The 23,881-nt window shown below is 32.8% G+C and overlaps 1 protein-coding gene across 3 annotated transcripts in view; it reads right to left on the bottom strand.

Annotated features, from left to right (window-relative positions):
- Positions 1-23,881, bottom strand: part of LOC123691048 (disintegrin and metalloproteinase domain-containing protein 33) — a 403,256-nt gene that overhangs the window by 325,365 nt on the left and 54,010 nt on the right. The window lies entirely within an intron of this gene.

Genomic DNA, 23,881 nt, shown 5'->3' with positions numbered 1-23,881 from the left:
ATTTATATGTCACCAATATTCTGAATATTCTCTCAAAGAGAAGAGACAATTTGGACTTAAATTAAAAAAAAATCGGAACGCAAGCGCACTAAATAGAAAATAACCTTTTATCAAAGGAAATAATCATCATTATCACTATGTATGATTTTGTTTAATTTTTACATGATTAACCTATTGTTATACCTAAATAGTTATAATATTGAACTTCATGTTTCGTTATCTCTACATCTAATCATCATATTCATAACAATTAAAAAATCTACAGTCCCGAGCATAAACCCACGCACACGGTAAATAAAAGAAATGTTGTAAGTAACATTTTTACCCAATCAAGATAAATGGTTTGGCCAAATCTTATTTGTCACTGCACTATACATCTCCGTCATATGATTCAATTATAGCCACCCTATGTCCAAAGTGTTTATACTGTAATTACCTAACAGTAATTAACACACACTCACTAATTACTCGAGCAATTAGGACAATACATATTATATTTGTATATAAATTAAACCGCGTAGCTAATTATATATTATTACAACGTGTCTACCGCAAAAAAAATTGTCAGGCCGGCATAGGTATTCATATTATAAGATTTTTTTTATCTTGTGTATAATACTTTTAATCAAACAAAATGAATTCTATCATTCCATTTACTTAAAAATTGAAACCTTCGATGCGAGAACTTAGAATCAATATATTATCCTGTCCTGTCTACTAAAATCACTTCAAATCATACAAATAAGTGACCAACACTTTTTATGTGTCAGAACGGACCACCGAGCTGGTAGTTCTTCGCCTGATAGTAACCGTTTACCACCGACCAAAACATTTGCAGACGTAGGGACTCTACAAAGCGTTGCCCGCTTTAAAGAAAATGATTGTCGACCTGAATAAAGTAATGATTTGGAAAAGCTAAGTAAATATTGTACAAATTTATCCGAAAATATAGTGTCTATTCGTCACACAGTACCAAATAAACTGTCACATAAAACTGCATATAATTATAAATTTATAAAGAATAGAAAATATTCCATTACAAGGCGGGACTCGAACCCGCATCCATTCACGCCAATCTGGGGCGGACGCTTGACCAACTCAGCCACCCGTGACCCGCCAGAGCGATCGAATTTATTATATTCTTTCAGGTTTATGTGTCTAAGAGACACACCGCGTGCCATCTATTAAGATAATTAACATCTATCTCAACCAATACGAAATATTTTTCAATGATTATAATATTGTAACAATGGAACATGGTCTTTTGTTGAATTTGATATTTTTGATTAAGCATTTGAGTGCCATGAAACCAAAAATATCGAATTCAACTGCATAATATAATTTCAATAAACAAACGTCCGCCCAGGACGTGACTTCCACATGTTTTCCTAATGGCCATATTGCAATTAGACTAGCACTCTTTGACTGGTTATTTCTCTAGAGAGAAAGTGTAGAAGTTGCACATTCGTATTCCGATTCATGCTTGTTTATGAGTGCTTATTTGTAACATTTCATATGAGAAATTAAATTTATATTCTAAATTATATACTGTGATTGGATGCGTGCATCTTGGTTTTAAACTAATTCTTTAATTTATTAGAGGTAAATAGAGCTCTTATACTTCGATTTTATTGTACATAAATCAATGTGGGATATTTTTCAAAGTTTGTTAAAATAACATGATAGATTTTTAAAACCTTAGACATACGTACAGATAAAAATAATTAATTAAATTTTAAACCCAAAATCAATCAAAAACTGTCCCTTTAATTAAGAATATATTCATATGTTCCTCATAGGAGGCCCGTGTCCCAGCAGTGGGAACGTATATGGGCTGATGATGATATTCATATGTTACAAAACAAATAAATTTGTCTAATTATGATCTAACTTCCTAATTCATTTCCATATTCATAAGTACCTCACTATATTCTAGGAGGTAGCAACGTTGACAAGTGAGCATTTTAGTATAGTTGGTTCTTTGATATGCTGTTCCTCTTGCTATTTCGGTTACAGTCCGGGCTGTCTGGCTGGCCGCAGTGGTTGCGTTTATTAGTGCGCATCTTATCTGCACAGGAAAATATCCTTAATTTAAAGTCATTTTTTAACGCGTAATTTTTAATCGTTTGCCTTTAGATAGATCCATTAGACATACATTTTTTATTGCAAGACGTTTTTTTCGTTGTTAAATAGGTGCCAGACGCAATTTTTATTTCAAAATAATTAAAATATCATCGAAATAAGTGAAATTCCATCAACATGAGTCCCAGTGAAGGATAAGTAATCACTGTGTTACTTATACTATATATAATATTCATTTTACTATTTACAGTTTTTTTGCAACAATCTACCATATCGCCTCCTTTTTCCCAACGAACCTCAAATAGGACGTTAATGTAAACTTGATAAAAACCAAATATCATCAAGAAATTAAAGACTTTTTAACGGATTTTAAACGCGATTTATTCATTGTATTATTTTCTCAAGTCTTTAATTTCAAAATGTATAATACTCGCGTAAAATCAAACACTAGAATATACAAATATCATCAAATTCATATTTATACCCAAAAGTGTAATAAATATGAAACCATCTATTAAAAATATTAGTTTACTAATTATTCAATATAAGTATTAAAAAAGGATAATATAATATAAATAATAAAGTTATTACTTACCTTTTAAGCGGACTCATGTTGATGTAATTTCACTTATTTCGATGACATTTTAGTTATTTTGAAATAAAAATTGCGTATGGCACCTATTTTACAACGAAAAAAACGACTTGCAATAAAAAAATTATGTCTGATGGATCTATCTAAAGGCAAAAGATTAAAAATTACGCGTTAAAAAATGACTTTAAATTAAGGATATTTTCCTGTGCAGATAAGATGCGCACTAATAAACGCAACCACTGCGGCCAGCCAGACAGCCCGGACTCTAACCGAAATAGCAAGAGAAACAGCATATCAAAAACCCAACTATACTAAAATGACTTTTTTTTAAACGTTGCTAGCTCCCGTACTACTAACCACAACAAAAATCCGTTACACATATTTTTAAATTAAGGAACCCAAACGTCACCCATCGTTCCAATTTCAAAAATCTCATAAAAACGCGGCACCGTTCTGAAACTAACAACAACCACAAGTTCCGCACTGAAGTGAGCAGCAATCCACTACCGATTTTCGGTTTAGCAACTTCAGCATGCAACCAGAATCGATCAAGGAATTTACTTTGCGCTCAAAGTGACTCCTTTTAATTTTCCAGGCGAACTCCGACGAGAAATGTTCAAAGGCGAAATTAATGTTCAAATATAAGTATTTGTAAACGTTTCGAACGACCCCGACGTAAAGACATTATTATGATTTTTATTTATTTTATAATGTAGTTAATGAACACGGTGAAATAGTTTTCTTTAAAACATAAGTGAGAAAAAGGTGAAGTCGGTATCTTTTTTAATAATAATTTGATATAATTTTTAGTACTGTGTAAAAATTGCACCTACCTCATCAATTTGTATCAAAATTTAGAAAAGCGAAAGAAGAATTAAGAAGGCACGAAAGATATGCTTATTGTACTACTTAAATCAAAATTGATATTATATTAAAACGTTACCTGGACATGTTTGTGACTATAAAAATATTGAAAACAGGTTTTCTTACTTCAATCGAGTAAATTTAATATATTTCTCTCTCTTACGGCTTACCCAAGTAAATTATATCAACTAAAGCTAAAGAGATATAAAACATCTATCATAAAACTGCAAATTATCATAGATCAAACAACAAAACAAGAACATAGGTACATTATAATATTATTATGCAAATAAACAATTCGTCACTTAAAAACCGTATAATTAACCTCAACATTAGTTCTATTCAAGATACAAGTCACCCAAAGGTAACAGAACTTAATAAAACGGGAGCTAAATGCGAACAATGTCGCGGCGAACGCTTGTAAAAATGAATCAGTCTTCATTTACTGCAATGTGCACCGACAACATAATTAACCGGCTAATTACAAGGACTTTAATTGAATCTCGGATGCAAATTGTGTCCTTGCAAACAACGGTAACCACTGTTACTTCATGTATATATTTAATGTTTTATTTTGTTTTAACCCCGCCCACGCTTCGCTCGGATTGCAGCGGGATAAAAACAAAAATAATTCGTGTCACTAGGGAATAATTTATCTTTATAATGGTAGTAGGATTTTCAATATAGGTTAGCAGTTTTGGAGTGTAGAGTGGAGACTAGCTTCTTGCTCTGTGCTCATTCGTTTCATCATGTAAAACGTGTTAAAATATAAATAAATCTGATCAAAATACATGAAAGCTTAAAGTCGATAGAAAGATCTATACTTGTTGAAGGCCCTATTCAAAGATAAGCTTATTTTTTGCAATCTGAAGCATAGAAAAATAACATATTTTCGAAAACTCTTAAAATTATTCTGATGCACGTGTAAAATCTTCATAAGAAAAACGTAACATTTGTGAATATTCCGTCAATAATTCGTCCCCTTAAACATTTTCATATAATATCATAGAGTTTTACGGGACACTGATCGGTACAAATTGCAATTTCACGCTTCCTGTAAACAAATTTGACATCACATAACTGCTAGTGACCGTTTCGCTTCTTTGCGTCTTATATCGGTATAATATATTATTATTATCTACGAATTTGGGAAACGATTTAACTATACTATGTATCGTTTTCAAAATTATTCGGTACAGTTGTAAATAATAAATATACTATCTATGTTATTACTAGGCTTCTAAGTTATGATGGAAGCGAAAGACGGCAATAAAAAAAATATATTAACATGCGCCAGAACTCTACACGAGCGAAAAGGCAACGATAAAAAAGGATTACAATTGAATACTAAGACTTTCTCTGTACCCCTCTTTATTTCGGTAAATACCAATTCTCCAAATGCTAAAAATACTTAAAAGGTTATCATATTATTATTATCATGAGTTACATATCTGTTTAAAATTTAATTGAAAAAAATCGACTTAAGTTTATTTTAGTTGTTTATAAACTCATCTAATTAAAATAATTTGTAAAAATCCAAAATACTGTAAGCTCATTTAAGAACCACACTAACTTCTTTGATACGATGCAAAGCTTAATCACAAAACATTTTAATCAAATAACTATAATAAGCTATCATTTACGTTTTAATATTTACGAAACAAGCAATCCGTTCGGATGGGGTTGGACATAAGCGAACCACTTTGTAATATTCGATTTAAATGCATAGTGCCGACCACCTGTGCGACATACACTAAATATAACGTTCGTATCGATACTATAGAGTATAGATACTTGGAAAGTAATATCGAACTGTGTTCTGTTATCTTTTAATAACGCAATCGGAACGGATTTCACGTGTTTTTAAAGTGTGACATTATAGAAACAAAGCCAAAGTTAGAATACGTATTTTACTCAGTTTTCTTTTAATACAATATACCGACATAACATATATGAAAAACATTTGTTTTGATACGACGCCTTGCCTTGGGACGATTTGAAAAAAAATAGATAGGAAAGAAGTGGTTTCCCAACCTTTTATCATCGTCACTCTCACCCATAGATTTTCATTTAACAATCCTTCAAAAGAGTACCTATATAGAGATCACTTTTAGATATGATACGAAGTAGGTATAAAGCTTCGTAGCATTCAGCCCGTGCGCAATTCGCAAACCTGTCTTAACATGCTTTACCTAATTCCATTGACATTCAAACTCACTTAACAGTTTCAAACCGTGTTTAGCATATAAGAAACTATATCATTCACATTAGCGCCGCTCAACAAGCCACGCTAAACTTTCGCTTTAATTGCAGCACGCTTCGCTCGCCTTCCGGCTATTCGCAACTTACCGCATTACCTACATTCCCTGTTCCTTAAGACTAAGCTAACGCAAATACTACTTGCCTTGTTCGTTCTCAAATACGTTAAGACGGTATTATCTTATATATCTGTATAATCTTCTTATTTTCAAAATAGGAAGATAAATTTTATATGCAATTTCTAAGCATTAAAGAAAAAATTGAAACGGAAAGATATAGATAATTCTAGGTTTAAATCATTCAGTAAAGTTTGCTTTTACTGAAAACACTTCAGTAATCTAATTTGTTGTATTCTTTGGATTTTAGAACAATATAAACAACAACAATATGATATATAAACAACAATATAAACAACAATATAAACAACAATATGAACAATATATCTATAGAGAGTTCCACGATCTTTTATACCATAATACATTGATAAATCGATGGGCATTTTATCGATGGGCATATGGACCATTCAATAATATTTTGTGCTATTTGTTTTTGTGCTTGGTATAAATAAACAATAATATAATATTATGTATAAATGTATAAATCGGTGTAATAATTCATTATCTATGTAAAACTTCTTTGAAAATTGTACGCCACATGGCAGATCACAGCGGACACACCTCATACAATGTAATAACCCTTATAACCTGTGAATCACAATAAATCATTTGAATTTTATTTTTATTGGATTCGGTGTTATCGGGGATTAAAGGGAAAAAAGAAATAGCATATTGTATATCTTCTTCACTACAACTTAACATTTTAATATAACCCCAACATGAGATAATATACCAGCAGATTAATGACACGAAAACCATCGAAAATCGGTACAACGTGAGATAATTATCAAAATGCCTCACAAAACCGACATTCCTTAATAACCCAGCAATAAATAGTGTAATCAGGGAAAGCGATTCTGCCTCTGAATATTTTATAAGGCGAATTTAGCAATTATTAAGTTTGGCCAATTAAAATTAATCACTTCATTATAGTTTATGTTGACGTCGATTTGCATTAGTGCGACATATATTTTGAGATTTCAGCTTAGATTATCCGTGAAAACAAAACATTATTTTGAATGTTATAAAAATTGGTTAACAAACAGAAGTCTTTTTTGACTACAGATAGTTTTTATAGGAGAACCTATTTTTCTGTTCAATCGAATTTCCCAATAAAGCCAGGATGCTACGCGTTCATGTGAACAAATTCTCCCGGTTTAAAAGATAATATTTCAACGCATATAAAAAATATATTCCCACAATTACTCTTATTAAAAATACCAAATACCACAACTTCATCTATGCGAAAAGCTGAACAAATAGTACATCAGTTGAATTCCTAATCGCAAACTCTCACATACCATTAAATAGCGTCTAAAGAATTCCATCCCATCCTTTATTCCGCTGAGGAAATATCGATTTAAAATCAAACCGAGCGCGCACAAAACAAAAACTTGAAATTATCGGAAAACTATTTAATAACATCGGCCTCAGGCGCCTGAGGGGAGCGATTATCGCTTTGAGACTCGGCAAATACCCGATCACGTAAAGATTTAAAATAACGCGTTTTAAACCCGTTATTCCCAGCTATCTGGCTGGATTCCAGCGCGCGTATACCGGCGCATACACGGTCAGTGTTTAATACAAACTTATCCTCTTCTTAGATTTCAATGTGGAAACTTCGAGAATTGATTCCGCAAAGAGATGGCCGCTCATGAATATATTTAAGTGGCTTTTGATCGCGACTGTCCCCGTGGACTATATTCGATATAACAGAAATCGATTTTTGTTACTTTCCGAGGCACTGCATGTGAAGGCTATTGAAAGGATTAACTTGACCGCTACGATTGTAATAATGAACCAATAATCGATAATACAATGCTTCGTAATAGGGCCCTTGAAAAAATACTGGGCTATAACATACTAATGAGCATGGTTACACGCTTCTATACTTTAACGAATCAAGTAACGATTCATACGCATTACACCTATTTTCATATTATCGCAATACTAAGCAGATTTTCCTATTTATTCACTAGCTTTCCACCAGCGGCTTTACCCGCTTCGTCTTAAACTCAACAAATTGTATACCTTTGCCTTACTTTTACCTGCTTGCTTCTAAAACTACAAGTACCACTCCATCTATTAAAAAACCGCATACGTTCTGTAGTTTTATAGAACTGATCTAAGCATACATAGGGCCAGACAAGCAGCGGGAACCGATTTTATTCAAACTATGCACATACATTGATCCTTGTTTATACAAATTCATACTCACAATTCGATCAATACCATGACGTCAAGGTAAATGCCTGTATTCCATCAAAGGATAATTCCCTCAACACTATTAAATATCTGAGAGTACATTATCCTCTAAATCACACCCCGTAATTGTCCCAATGAATGGGACAGACGATGTTGGTTAAGATTGATGTGACTATAGCTGGTATATACAGAGCCCTTTGGAAGGGATAATGATAGGCTATTTACTATTGCGACTACTTCGGGCCCTTATAACTCAATATCTAACTGTAAGCAGTCTGAGTAATACCATGTAATACACAGGTGTGAAGTGGTGGCAAAACGCTGCGTTAGTTTAATAGATGATATAATGATGATGATGATGATGATGATGATGACGTAATATTATGGTACATTATACAATAAAAATAATATCTATGTTTCCAATATACTCTTACAATTCAGTTCCATGACAAAAATGCAATCTGCATTGAATAAATTATATATTCTTTCTTATGTGCTAACAGGCTCGCGTTTTTTAAAGATTGACATTTTTTATGATTGAAAAATCATGAAATCAATTCAACCAAATCCGCCCTTGATAACTCAAAATCAAGCTCAAAATAATATCAATCAAAGAAAAAAAGCGCTGCGCTTTTCCAACGAATATGCACCCGTGTTTTTCCAAACTCTAACCCCTTGTGACTGTCGTTAACCCTTAATTTGGCACCGATAAAAATATTCAAAATATATGGATTTGACAATTTTGTGGTTTTAAGAGTATGTCATAAAGTTCTCGAAAAATGAAAAAAAAAATCTACCATAGCCCACTGCTGGGAAAACCTGTGTCCGTCACAGCGGACACTGCCAAATTACGGAAAATAAAAACCACAGCTATTTTTATGTTTTTTTACTAAAGAAAAATACAGAAATGAAAATTTTATAACTATTTGATACCGAAGTACAGTTTATTTTGTATGAAGTTAAAAAAAAACCAATTCAAGTTTATTTTGTATGAAAATTAAAAAAAAAGTCTCTAAATTCTTCTTCTGTTAGTTGAATTGACTTGCCGGTTTTTTTAACTGAATATAAGTTTGTCTGCTCTACGATACTAGTAAAATATCTAGAGAAAAAAAGGTGAAGGAAACTCAAAGGTGAATCATCTTCTGGCATGTCTATGTAATCATCCTCCTCACCTTCTTCTATTGTCGCTTGGTGACGGAATTGAGTTACTCTCCAATAATTGTAAGTCAGCTGAATTTTTTTGTTTTTTTGGTCTTTTGGCTTTGAGTGTAGGTGGTTTCCCAGATCTTATTTTTCGGGGTGCTAATCAAGAAGCTATTGGTGTTATAGGCGTTGCAAGCAATCAAGGAATAGCAGATAGGGACTGAACATTTTCAAAAATGGACTCGCCAATTTCACGCACGAAAGAATCTGGTCATCAGCAGGTCTATCAGAATCTTCGGAGTGTAATTCTTCATCGACGGACGTATTTATTGTTACGTTAGCAAGGGAAGATGGTGCAGATGGTGCAGGAGAAAACAGGGGGGTGGAAGAATTAGTACGTGCTTCATGCAATTGAGTTTCCGAATCTGATATTTCGCTACCATGGGAAGGTGTATGTTCATTCGGCACTAAATCAATAATTGTACTTGCGCGATTAGGCTGTTGGCAATGAAAAAAAATCCAAACTCACACACACACATTTTGACGGTGTCCGCCGCAGCGGACATAGTAATAAAGTGGTACTTTTCTATACAATTAGCAATGTCCGCTGTGACGGACAAAACATTTCGGTTACAAATAAACACCATAAAAATGTAATAAAGTGTGTATGTTTTTGTAAATAATGATTGATATGTTTATGATCTAATAAATAAATATAAAATTCAATTCGTTTTTCGACAAAAAATAAGAAAAATAATTATAAATACCTTGAGGAAAACAGGTGGCCGCCTTTTCGCAGACATTTTGCGTCCCAACTGACATATGCAATGTTGTCACAATCATTGCTTAATTTTTTACTATTTGTTTATGGTATAAATAAACATTTAATCGATTAAAAATCGAAGAACATGAAATAAAAACTTGACAGGATTTATTTTAAATAAGTGTCCGGTGTGACGGACTATACCAAATTAAGGGTTAAAATTAAGTTTTGCAAAGATAATCCACTTCGTCCCAGGATCCACCTGTACATGCATCTTTGCAAGTTACATTTCATTAATCATTGCTTACTGACTGACCCGAGACGTTGTTTTTCTTTACAGGAACGCGCGAAGTTTTAATATGAAGTTAATGTTTCGTATGTGTGCTTAGTTAGTATTTTTTTTTTGGTTTTTTTAGTCTGTAACTTTGTTGTATTTAATAAGAAAACATAATAAAGTAAATTTAAAATTGGTTATGATGTTAACAAGAGAAATGTAAAATGTAGAGTTTTTCGTTCATTGTGTTTTGTATAAAACAACTTTAGTGATTGCATTATTTTGTTTAGTAATACATTCTATGTATTACTAAACCAAATATTAATACACTTGTTTAGTAATATATTCTATGATGTATATTCTACGCAATAAAAATTAATGAAATTTCCCAGAACTTACAACGTATCCGAAAACCAAAGAAAGCTCATCATATTAATATACTATTTATGTTTAAAGCATCATCAACGACAGTCATAATTAACAAGCACTGGGAATTCTATTTTATACGAGAATATAAACTATTCTACAATCAGAGCTCTTCGTTAATTGAAACGACTGAAAAGCTGTTATTACATACCAAAACAAACACGCATATTATGCAAAAACAATCACGTACACGTAATGTATTTCACAAACACGCATATATTAATTAAATATAATTTCAAATATATAATTAATTGCATTTGTAAAATGTATAATTTCATCATTGAAACGATATGAGACCAATCATAATGCAAAATTGGTATATTATAATGTTTCGCGAATGAATTATTTAAATTTGATTTACTGATGTTATTAAAATATTTTAATTGATATGTTTTTCAATATTTTATAAACACTTCACTAGGGTTGTATTAATAAAACATTGTTTATTTGTGTGTAGTTTATTTTATAATCTCGTATTGAAAAGAACATACTATTTTTGTATAACATTGCAGATTTCTGCAAGGCCCATTTCGTCGCAAGAATAGGAACGCAGGTGAGAGAAGTTAAATAAAGATGGCCAAATTCTCACTATAAAGCGATCCTAGTTTATATTATATACTAGTAATTGCAAATAGCAAAAGACTGTGTCTTGTTTTGGTGTGCACTGTACACATGTAAACAATTTTTTTTAATCATCATCATCATTATCAGCCTATGCTTGTCCACTGCTGGACATAGTACTCAGTCATGGCACGCTTTGAGCCCGGTCATTCGCTCTATGTCGCCAGTTTTTTTTTAAATGAATAAACCTAATTCATAAAGTTTAACCTACAAATTAAAGATTTTTCAATAGCAATTTCACCCCATTTCACAGCTATTTACGCACGTCTATCCCATAATGAGGCACGTCTAAAACACGCACGCTAATGTAATTTTTCGTACACAAAAGCGTCTTCATTCATAATTCGCAGCACACTCAGTAACAAAACCAATGTCGCGCGCGAAATGAGAAAAAAAAACCATTGTTGAGCACCCAGCTTATATTATACATTGCTGAGAATAAAAATAATTAGCGCAAAAAAAAATCCTCGTGTGCCCTCACCTTTTGTTTGTTGCTTCCACTCTTTGTTCGAAGCACAATACCTTCCAAATGTGACTAGTAAACCTCGGAACTAATGGACTACGCTGGTGTGTCGTGAATTTCTTAGTGATAGCATTGTTTTATCTGCAAGTCCGTCTGTCAACTGATAAGTTGACATAAACTTTTCAACTTTTTATTCATGTATATGCTCGTAATTTTTTAAACTACTACTGATTCGACAAGAAAACTTCTACCGAGAAGAATAGGCTATAAATTCGACACATTGTCAAATGGTGTTTCTATCAAGATAATGGAGAAAGCAAATCATTAAATCATTTGAAGTAAAGAAATAAATTTACCAACTCTATCTTTCATAAGATACCAATTGAAATAAATTTCTTTCAAAAAGAAATTTTGCAAACATAAACCTTACTTTTAATTGGGTATTTGTCTTGTAGAATTCTAGCTATACTTCCTACAAGCTACCAACATAACAGTATTTAATTAAGATTAATTTTCTATCAAACTGCTATAGCCTTATTACCTAACTCATCAACTTTTCAAATCCCTATAGTCAAGTAAATTGAACGCCAAATATCTCAAGAGTTATTCCAAAGCATTCGAAGCGTTGCTAATATGCCGCAGTTAAGATTATTCGGTAATGTCAAACCAAGACGTCTGTTACAGACACGACTGAACTCAAGCTAACGCTCTATGTACACGGGTATCGAGCAAAGCCGGTGTTAGAAACAGTACTCGAATTAAAGCTTAGTGCCGAGGAGTAACATAGGACATAACTTAGCAATACGCATGCAAAATGTGGAGGACGAATTACTATTAAATGTGTGCTAGAATTTCAGCAGAAAGTCAGTCATCGTGGAAAAGAATACGCCATGAATTGAGAACTTCGGTTGTTTTGACGAATGTTGTTTAAAAATGTTTGAATGTCATCAATTAATTCAAAATGCTGTCTCTCCTGTAAATAAACGAATCTTGTACTTAACCGTAACTAATAGTAAATAGACGAACTCAATCTTTATTCTATAAAATCATAAGTGTAAAAACTAAAAAGAAAATTCTTCAGATAATATTGCCCACTTATAACATTCTCTCCGCCAAATCCGAAGTAGTAAAAACACTAACTACCTATTTACGTATAAAGAAACTGCTAACAAAAAGCAAACGAAATCAACATAATTCACCATAATCGTCCATTCGTGTAAACTTTTCACTTAAGAACTTAATTAATCGAACTTCGAAAGTTCCTCTTTTTTAACCAATTCCCTCGTAATGGACGTCAAAAGCAATTTGCGGACTCTTTGCCTTTTGTAAATAAGAAATACACTATTACGTCCACGATTTCACTTCAATTTCTACAAAAATATATTTTTTTTTTATTTCAATGACATACAGGCTATTAATTAATAGCTATTGAATTTTTAAAACAGCATTAAAAATTACAATTACACCACAGGTGGAGTGACATAATATTTTGTCACTACCTGAATCCGGGTGCAGGACAAGTGCAAATAAAGCGAAGAGTTTGTTTGTTTATTTGCTTGCATGAATTGCATTGAGCATTGCTCGCTTATCTCAGGAACTAAAGGTCCGATTTGAAAAATTATTTCACTGTTACATACTACATAGTCCTTTTACCGAGAAAGGTCATTTAAGCTAGGTATATCATCATGCTAAGACCTATAGAAGAGGAGCAATGGGGGTAAAACCGCGGGGCACAGCTCGTTTTATCAATACTCTGCGTAAAATACTATACTATGATACTATCAACTAATACATACATCTAGATTTGCTTATCCCGTCCCATATTCGCATAACACTGTTGTTCTTTCGAGTTACAGCGGCAAGCTCAATAGAACTCAAAAGAAACATTTACTTTGCCGTTGTTTTAAATCAAACTGCCATGAGCTTGCTTGTTAGCGCTGATGTTTCATTATCCTCTTTGCACTGTATATGAATACATGCGATTTTAATATTTACTCTTATCATGTCAGTCTTGTCACAATAACACAAATATTAGCTGATGTTTTCGCGCAGCGCCATCTAGTTTTAAACTAGGCAAAACTGCATATTTCATTGTGAGTATGGACGTCTCTTTTTATTTTATGTGCTTTTTATTTTTATTGTATGCATAAAAACACGAATATTTAATCCGAAATAAGATTCACACCTCTTATCTAATTTAATTATTAGAGTTATCCTCATACACACTATTACGATTCACCTATAATTCTACTCATTTATACTAATACCACAGACTAATAATAATATACTACGTATACAACTAATACTCTTTTAAATTATAAAGCGTTTGTTTGAACGCGCTAATCTTAGGAACTACTGATCCGATTTCAAAAATCCTTTCGGTGTGAGATAGCCCATTTATCGAGGAATGCTATAGAGTATTATAGGCTATCTATCATCACGCTAGGACCAACAGGCGACCTCGTGGTTTTAGACTGTTTTTTTAAAACAACGAGGCACAGCTAGTAATAAATGAAATCAGTACATCTGGCACAGGATTAAAATTTCAACCATACAAAATAACTGAAAAGCAATAAGGGCTTTTTGTACTGAATAATTAGAGTTCTGATTTGAATAGCTAAACTTTTATTGTGAGGCAATGTCATTCACAGAGCGTAAAACATGTTTACGACTTATCAAAGCCAAGAAATCAATCGTAAGTATGTAAAGCCACTTTTTATCTACTGTTAAGATAAATTACCTGCCTATAAATCTTATGGAACATAAAAACTGGCTGTTTTTAAGGAATAAAAGAAAAGAGAAAAACAGTATGAAATTGAAAACATTTGTATTGGCATTTTGTAACGTTTTGTTATGTATCTTGTTGTGTCATATTAAATGTATCGAAAGATAATAATTAAGAACATGGTCAAACGACCTTATGGTCGTAATTAAAGGGCAATAGGCAGATCAAGTAAATAACAACACAGTCTATAGAGTCTGGAAGCTAATGCAATGTAAACTTCTAAATCTCCAGAATTATTTCCAAAGAGTATCTAAGTACCTAAGTAAAATAGAATTATATAGGAAATCAGTAAGAGCATTCCCAAATTTTCTAGCACTTTAATAAAATCTATTTTATAGAGAGTGAAGAGTGAAATAAATGGCACCAATAATACAAATGTATTATGTATTAAAAAGACATGTGCAAAGTAAATACTTTATGTATATTTTCACTCTTATAGTATCTAACAAGCTTACCTGGTATTTCATAAAGTCCCTCCTCTCAAGACAGACTAAGAGTACAAGTAGCTACAATCCTCCCGGCTGTATTGACGCTTGCTATACTAATTCTGAGTTTAGTGTGCACCTAAATATGTTAGTATGTTAATACATACCTATTAGAACCAAATAAGTAATTTTATAATATGCTAAATTTGGACTGAAATTAATGAATTCGTAAAATAAAGTATTAGGTGGATAATATTTTTATTTAAAATCAGATTAGCAACCCGGCTCGTACGCATGACGCCTATTATTACTACATAGTATAAAACAAAGTCGCTTTCTCTGTCCCTATGTCCCTTTGTATGCTTAAATCTTTAAAACTACGCAACGGATTTTGATGCGGTTTTTTTAATAGATAGAGTGATTCAAGAGGAAGGTTTTAGTATATAATTTATTAGGTCTTAGACAAAGCGGGTGAAGCCGCGGGCGGTAAGCTATAATATTATGAACCTATAACATGAACTTGGTATAGTGAATCACTTACTATAGTTGAGTTTCTCTCATTGATGATTATTATTGCAGACCGTCTTCAGCTTTAATAATTCAAGATACCTTAAAAAGACATGTGCATATCCATCAACTATCTCCATTCTAAATTTCATCCAGATCTGATCATCCATTTCGCGTTCATAACAGTAGTACAATAATTTTTGTAGATTACATCAATACGAATTTATTCGCCTACCGTGTCGCACAAAACTTTGATTTTATCAACCGTACATATTTTGTAATCGTTTATAGGTTATCGTTACGCAAAAACGGAGTCATCGTAATTTGCTATCTCTATCAAGCGATATCGCACTATTATCTGTTTATTTTAAGGAATGTGAAGGAATTGTTAATAAATTATTGTATGGAAACTATTTGAATTTTTGAAGCGTTTGTTAATATTGTCTTATGTATTTACGAATAGTCCAATGATTCTGTTTGTATATGCTATATTTTATTAGGTAGGACTTTAAAATAGCTACTTATTAATAATTTAATCGTTTAATATTAAATATAAAGTTTAACATTATTTAATTTACACAGTTTAAAATAAATATAAAAAAGACATTTTTACAATGACCCACTGCAAAAATTTAATATTATAAATAATAACTAAAAAGTTATGAAAAACAAATTCTGTTGCTCTCCTTTTTTAATCCATACTAATATTATAAATGCGAAAGTAACTCTGTCTGTCGGTCTGTCTGTTACTCAATCACGCCTAAACTACTGAACCAATTTTTGGTATTGAGATATTTTGATACCCGAGAAAGGACATAGGCTACCTTTTATTGCGAAATGTGTACCACGGGCGAAGCCGGGGCGGACCACTAGTACATTATATTTTATCTATTTTTACTTCACTTTTCATATTTTCAATTTTAAATCAGGTATATAAATTTAGAATCAAACTTTCTTTACAAATACTTAAACAATGGCAATGAAAACAACAACAATAAAGATACAATGAACTTACAATGTCACATTAATTTATGGCTCATAAAATTTTGCAAGACTTGTAAAGAATTTACAAATAATGTTGCTTCGTTTACAAACAATAGTTCAGACAAATCTATTCGTATTTATTTTTAAAGTGTAATAGATATTTTAGATAATATTATAGAAATATATACAAATTCTTTATATTTGTATATTTATTACGGTCTTTTACACAATTAATATTTACAAATAATTTTAAAAATGTACTTTTGATAGTTACCTTATTTTGACGAAATTTCTAAGAAATATCTAGACACGCGGCAGCGTGTCAAGCCGAGTTCAAGCGAAGAGAACTGGCGAGAAGCAGCCGTGTGTATATTATTACACGAACCATTTGAAGCCATATTGATTACTGATGATTACATTTTACATACGTACCTAGGTAATATTATAGTTCACAATTTTCATATTATAATATCATCGTCTTAAAAACGTGTTCAAATCATGTATAAAGTATAATCGACAATAAAAAATGTGTCACCAATTATAATTGCGATTAGATATTGTTCATTTAAATAATACTAAGCATGACTTAGTCGTCTTTCAATTAGAGACGAGTAACGTTACACATATAATAATCACTATTTTAAGGAAAGTGTGGGTAGTGATAATGCTGCCTAACAAACTAACAAATATGCAGACCATATCACGGAAAAGCATACTATTTAATAAATAACTAATAAGTAATAGCCCATAATCGTATGACACGAACAGAACATATTGTTAAACACTACTTATATTAATATTTAGTAAGTATTTCATAACAAAAAAAATTCGAGCCAACACTCAAAACCGCATCCCACTAACTCCGCGACGAAACATATTCTGCTTTTAATGACCGCGTGAATACGAGCACTGCTTAGCCCCTGTTATTATGGCCCATAAATTCTAAAGACAAAACTACCAGTTACAGTTATTGCGGATATAAAAATCTCGATAAAATCCTAACAATTTGCAGCTCTGAATCCTTTTATTGCAACACGAGAGTCTACACTTTAACACTCCATTCTTATACACTTTGAGCCAATTTTTATATTGTAACATCTACACTGTCGTCACTTCAACGTACGGATCGGTATTCCAAGGTATAACGTTATAATTGCTCCACACGAAATTTCCTTTCAACGTCAAAGGTGCTTCTGTCACGAGATACAAAATCGCTTTTGCTCCTTCCTCGAAAACTCTTGAAGATTTCCTATTTTCTTTAGTCGACAGATTGCCGGGGTTAACGCAATTTATCATGATACCTTTATCGGACCACTCTCTGTGTTGCAGGAACGTCACTGCATTGAGCGCAACCTTGCTCACAGCGTATACGTGCATCCCCCAACCTTCCGTTTTCTCAATGCCTTTTCTAGCTGCGTCTTCATATTCTTGCATTATGGCAACTAACTCGTCCTCTGTAAGATTTGGATCGCTAATTCTGGCTCTGATTGTTTCGTTTTCAATTGTGGCTAAGAGTCCAGCGGGGCCGGATACATTAACGACCCTCGCGTTTTCCGTTAACAAAGGATAAACAAGCTTACCAAAATTTATGAACCCATAAAAGTTCACACTTAAAGTCCGCCGCACTTTTTCCGCGTGACTCAAGTTTTTTTCTGATACATAATCCGTGTTGTTTATTAACAGGTCTATCCTTTCGTCTCGATCTTGGATACAGTGCCTAAAGTTGATGATACTTTTGGTGTAGGTTACGTCCAATCTGTAGTGTTCGATTTGTGGGTTTTTATCCAGGGATTCATAGATATGATAGCCGGTGGTATCGTCTTCTGTCGTGTAGTATATTTTCCCATCGTAGATCTTGGTTAGTTTCTTGAGCACTTGGTAGCCTAGGTTGCTAGAGGCCCCGATGACTACAGCAACGTTCATGTCTAGACTAATGCTAGCTGTAAATAGTACTAATCGCTGTTATCGGAGGCCATCGCATCCCGCGGCGTTATCAGGAAAATGACATGTGTGGAATGAGATAAGTTTCGGTGCGCGATAACGTGAAAACTCGAGTATTTCAGAGAAGATTAACAACACAATTCAGGTGATACGATGATCTCATAAAATATGAAAACTAAAATAACTCTTTCTAAATTTATTTCTATCAAATTATATCCAATAGAGGATAATAATATAACATCATTATGATGTAATTAAAAAGGTGGTAAACAATATGCAAAATGTAAAATTGAATTATACATTAATTTAGACGTTATAATCTGCTTCAGATTTAAACGTGTTATCGAGTTCTTATCGTTATTGATTACAGTTATACTATATAGGTGTAATTTGCGTTATCTTCAGTTAGTGCGTTGCCGTTATATAAACAAGTTCATTGCCGCATAGAAACATCTCATAAACAGCGGAATGACCGTGGCAATTATTTGTAGATTACGATGATAAAATAGAAAACTACGGAATATTACAAAGTTATCTAGAACCAGGAAGAAATTTATAAAATTATAAATTCCTGTTTATGGTTTTAAATTAATGAATTCTCTTTTATAATAATATTTTATTATATTATACGGCATTCTCTTTCATTTAATTGATCCGCATTTTTGGCATTTTGAACAGTGAACTCGCTAATATAATCGTTTCTATTTATCGGAATTTGTTAAGTACATTGTGACCTTACTTAAATTGTTGGCAGTTAATAGTTCACGCTAAAATTAAAATTATTATTTAATATTTTCTTATATTTAAGAATATGTTTACATTTATTATTAAAATACTTATTATTTCTATGTACTTTCTATATTCTCATAATAGCAAGTGTACGTAGGATTATCTTGCGATTTCCAAATAAATTGTAGAGATTTTTTTAATATTACTAACTACTACCATTAATCTTTATTATGGTTCATGTGTACTAACCTAACCTATAATATTACGTCCTAAGACTAATAAAAGAACTACCTATAATTCCAATCATAATGATAGCCAGACGTAGGAATGTTTCAAAGTATTACCTGACTCGACTAGGTCCAAAAATTAGCTCATTAACTTCCAGTCATGTTAATTATAATGTTTAAAGGTCAGAACAATTTATGTTATTATCCGGAACGTGCCTAATTGCCGACATTCAGTACTTTCAATGACGTCGCAAATTGTTCATAATGACGTTATATAGTTTTACTTTTTATGGTTGGAAATTGTTGAAAAATCGAACAAAGAGTTGAGTTTTAAAAGCCTAGATTATAATTTTTAGGCACAATGAACTAATCTCGAACCTTTTTTTGTAGGTGGGGAAATCTTGCATAGATGCCCACGGCCCCCGGGTAAGGAGTCGTGGGTTATGTCGGTTTCTTACCGACTCAAACCCCACTTTGTTTAGCCCCTTTAATGATGGAGCCGCTCGAACCTATAATATTTCTATTAAGCGCTTATCTGCCATTACACAATATACCTACATACGCTCAATCACTCGTAAACTGTCTAATCCAGCATCATATTTCTAGCCCAGATTTAAGCCGCAATTGCCGACTCGTCTATAAAAGATAATGATAATAAAAACGACTCGACGCACTAAAAAATAATACAGTATGAGAAAAAGCGCCCTCCGTTTGTCCAATGAAAGACCTCTCATAAAACAACGCATCATAAGCTTTTAAGTACTGTCACGAACTATCTCGGAGACATCGATCAGGTGAGATGGCTGCGAGGTGAATCCGATCTTCCACCTTGGAGATAAGAGTCAATATCAAACGACAGGTCGCTAAAATTGTATGTAGTCACGCACTCTCGTTACAAATTACAGCGAATAAATAAATTGTACAACTGAAGACATTATAATATGAACCGAAACGCCTGTCAATAGATTTCAATTTGCTGCGCTATTTATTGAAATGAAATATTACAATAAAGGCTAAATTTACTTGTAACCACATTGTTGTTTGTATCTGACGCCTGACGGCATCGCCATTAAAACTGACTGACTAATACTGGATTATTTATTACTTACATATTATTATGATGATTGTCCTGAAATCTTCTAATAATATGTATTTCCTCATGAATTTAATAACCACGTTTGATATTATGAATTTTACCAAATATCTTAGTAACACTTGTTATTTTAAAATATTAATTGTAGATTTCCTCTATGCTACCTGAAAACGTAAATAATTTTTATACAACAATTTCAATAAAAAAACAAACTTCGTAAAACGTAACCTCCATTGTTTTTAGCGATATTTAGGCTAGTTTTAGTGTCACGCTGACCGTCAGTCAAGTGTACGAACCTCCATGAAGCGTTTTAGAATAATGCGTAGGTAGAAGGTATGCTTCATAGAGACGCCGATACGTTTCGGATGTCAGCGCCGACGGTCAGCGTGCGATCAGCAAAACACGAAAACCATTAACCAGGCTTGAATAGTGAAAGGAAGCTATCCAAGGCAGGCGGGACGTAGTGATGCATCGACAAAACTACGCACAATTAATTACAAAATATAAACAAGTAACTATTACCTATACACTTATTTTATTAGATCATGACGATTAGAACACACCCTTGTTATATTCTACAGTGACATCTGTTGTCGACATGGTCTAATGACCGGGACATACCAAAGTTCATCCATTAGTGAGTTTGCAAACATTTTTCTGTTAAAAATAATTGTAACACGGTTACATGATGTATTGTAAGAGCAATATGATCATCAAACATTAATAATTATACCTTAGCTACGTTAAGTTTATTGGAATATCGTGTGACAATAAGCTGTTTCTAATAATGTCATTTAATTGAATGTTATGTTTGTCTAGTTTCTAGTGTAGCGGCGTTTTGCTAAAACACAATTCTAATGCATCGTATTATTATAATTTGACTAGATTTCCGCCCGCGGCTACGCCCGCGTTTGCAAAGGAAAACCCGCATAGTTCCCGTTTCCGTGGGATTTCAGGGATAAAAACTACCCTATGTGTTAATCCAAGGTACCCTCTATATGTGTGCTAAATTTCATTGTAATCGGTTCAGTAGTTTTTACGTGAAAGAGTAACAAACATCCATACATCCATACAAACTTTCGCATTTATAATATTAGTAGGATTACGTTTTTCACTTGCCTTCTCTCCAAAGTATAAGCTAAAAGCTTAGTTTAAATTCGTACTATACTTTTATAATTTAAAACTAAAATATTATTACTACACAATATAATTTAAAAATTATAATTGGCTAAAAGTTACGTCAGTATAAAGATAATCCTACTCGAAGTCTACAAAGAAAGCTCACTCGTATTCTTCGCTTGTTAATAGTTGGAACTTGCAGTGAACGCCAAACTTGTGCAATCCCGATCACGTTACTGACAACTACAACTTTCCAGTTTGTTTAATTGCCGCTGAGAATATATATTTCTCAGCTTTATTAGCTGCTAATCAATTTCCATTGTAACATATTCAACTAACCTCATTTTGATTTCAATTCTTGTGTTAATGGAAAATTACTTATCTACAGGTATTATTTATTTATTAAGCTATTGCATAGCTTCTATCGCGGGCCTTGAGCGCGGGGACCGAATCGAGAAATTCCGTAACGAAAAAACCTCACGCTACCCACTCATAGCATGCAATAACTTTACCGCGGCAGTCCCCGAGTGCCACACGTCGTTTTTTTTTTTTAAACAAGTTATTTATTTATATATAAAGTAATGGAAAATTTATATCACGAGTTGTTATATGTATCTAATTAAAACACTAAACATAGTAGTAGGTACCTATTATATTATATAGTACATAGTAATACATTAGATACAAGATACACCAACAAAACCTTATCACTTTGTGTTTAATCCATTTAATACATTTTACCTAATTCTTAGCAAAATCAATATGCAATCGAATCCTCTGTAATGTGCTTGGCGCAGCGATTTATCAAGGAAAGAAAAATACGCACCGTATTTCACCGCAGAACCCTAATTAGCTTTACAAATCGCAGCCCTGTTTAGTTCTAAAGCTGTGTAAATTTGTTTATGAAATAAAAACATGAAATTTGTATCACTTTGTAGCACTTTCCTGTTTTATGTTTTCTACAGCTATGGCGGAAGCGTTGTTATTAGACTCTTTAAAAAGAGTTCCGGTTCCAGAGCCTTTCGATTGTGTCAAAGGATGCTTGAAATAGATATTTATGAACTCTGTATTCTACTTACAATAACCTGAAACAATTTGACTTCACCAACCGTTATAGTTACCATAATAATTACCACAGTATACCTAAGTAGGTACGCAATCATTATCATACTACACGGTAAATGGTTCAATTTTCAACGTTATTAGTATAACAGTATAAGTTCACTAGTTATGATTATTATACTACACGCTAAAGGGTTCAATTTCAACGTTTTCTTCACAATTGCCTTTTCTTTCCACTGTTTTTCCCAAAGCCTACGTACTGATAAACAAAGACTTTCTTAACCTGATTAACTCAGACAAGTTATTGTCGGATTCGCACAAAAGAAGCCCTCTTGCACCTAAATTATATTCGAATCAATTGTGAAAGTTAAGGAGTAAACATCACCACCTTGTTAGAACTTTAAAATTTAACTAGACATGAAAAGTCTGGAAAGTTCGACGAAGCCTTGAAGGGCAATTATTATCTTATACAAACTCCGTTTAAATTTTATTTGCGTGTTGTGATTACGCTCACACGGAGAGCGCAGCTTTTGGACCGCGGACGTTTTATTTCAGCGCCATCTAGCGGCAGTATAAATCTTAACGATTTTCGAATTGTTAAGTAGTTTGTAAAGGTAAAAAGGTAAAAGGTAAGGTAAAGGTTCTCACTTCGATCGTATTTAAGTTATTACGTTAAACTCAAAACTTTTAAATAATGAAGAACATTAATTTTGAATGAATTAAGCCCCGGAATCATGTAGACACAATAGAAAATCTATTGTGTCGTGGACCAATCGGGCCGCTCGGGGCTCAATGGGTTAAAAACAAGTGCTTCATCTCTGATCCAATTAAATTAATCGGGGAGGAATTGCAGCAAGTTTTAAAATAAATAAACTACTTTTAATTGCTATTTATCCAAGACCAATCAATATATTTCAGTATTCAATCAACATTTTCGTAAATGTTATAAAATGTATTACACTATGTATCGGTTTAACTAGTATTAACTAATTGTTATAAAATATTAGTCTATGTATCATTCGAACTAAAGACTTCAACACAATTAACGTGGTACCAAAATGACATCGCAGTTCCTAACACCAGGCGGCTAAACAAATGTTGTCCCAAGTATAGAATATAGATATACAAGAATGCACGCGCAAGCACGCTGGCTATTCAGAGACATTCCGGAGTGTAGGAACACTCTGTTGGTATTGGATGA

Source organism: Colias croceus, chromosome 4, assembly GCF_905220415.1.
Source record: "Colias croceus chromosome 4, ilColCroc2.1".
Lineage (NCBI taxonomy): Eukaryota > Metazoa > Arthropoda > Insecta > Lepidoptera > Pieridae > Colias > Colias croceus.
Note: the sequence above shows the minus strand (reverse complement) of the source record. Positions and strands in the feature narration are given on the sequence as shown.